Source organism: Cariama cristata, unplaced genomic scaffold (genome assembly GCF_000690535.1).
Source record: "Cariama cristata isolate BGI_N322 unplaced genomic scaffold, ASM69053v1 scaffold26408, whole genome shotgun sequence".
Classification (NCBI taxonomy): domain Eukaryota; kingdom Metazoa; phylum Chordata; class Aves; order Cariamiformes; family Cariamidae; genus Cariama; species Cariama cristata.
This window is the reverse complement of record NW_009630993.1, coordinates 1-274: the sequence shown is the minus strand read 5'-3', so window position 1 is coordinate 274 and position 274 is coordinate 1.

Here is a 274-nt window from a genome sequence, read left to right as displayed (position 1 = left end):
CACGGGATGAAGGCAGGGAAGGGAGAAGGCCTGGCCCGGGCGTCCTCCCAGTGCTCCCCACTCCTACGACAAGTCACCGACGGTATTTTTCGAGCCATAAAAATCCACGTGCGCCAGTCCACGCTGCGGGAGCAAGGTCTAGAAACCCGATTACCCTGCTAATTGCAGAACAACTAATCACAGTCATTAAAAAGTAAGTCCATGGTCCCAGTCCATGCCCCCTCCCGCTGCCATCCTGCATGGCGAGACTTGGGGGCTCACCTCTGAAAAGCCC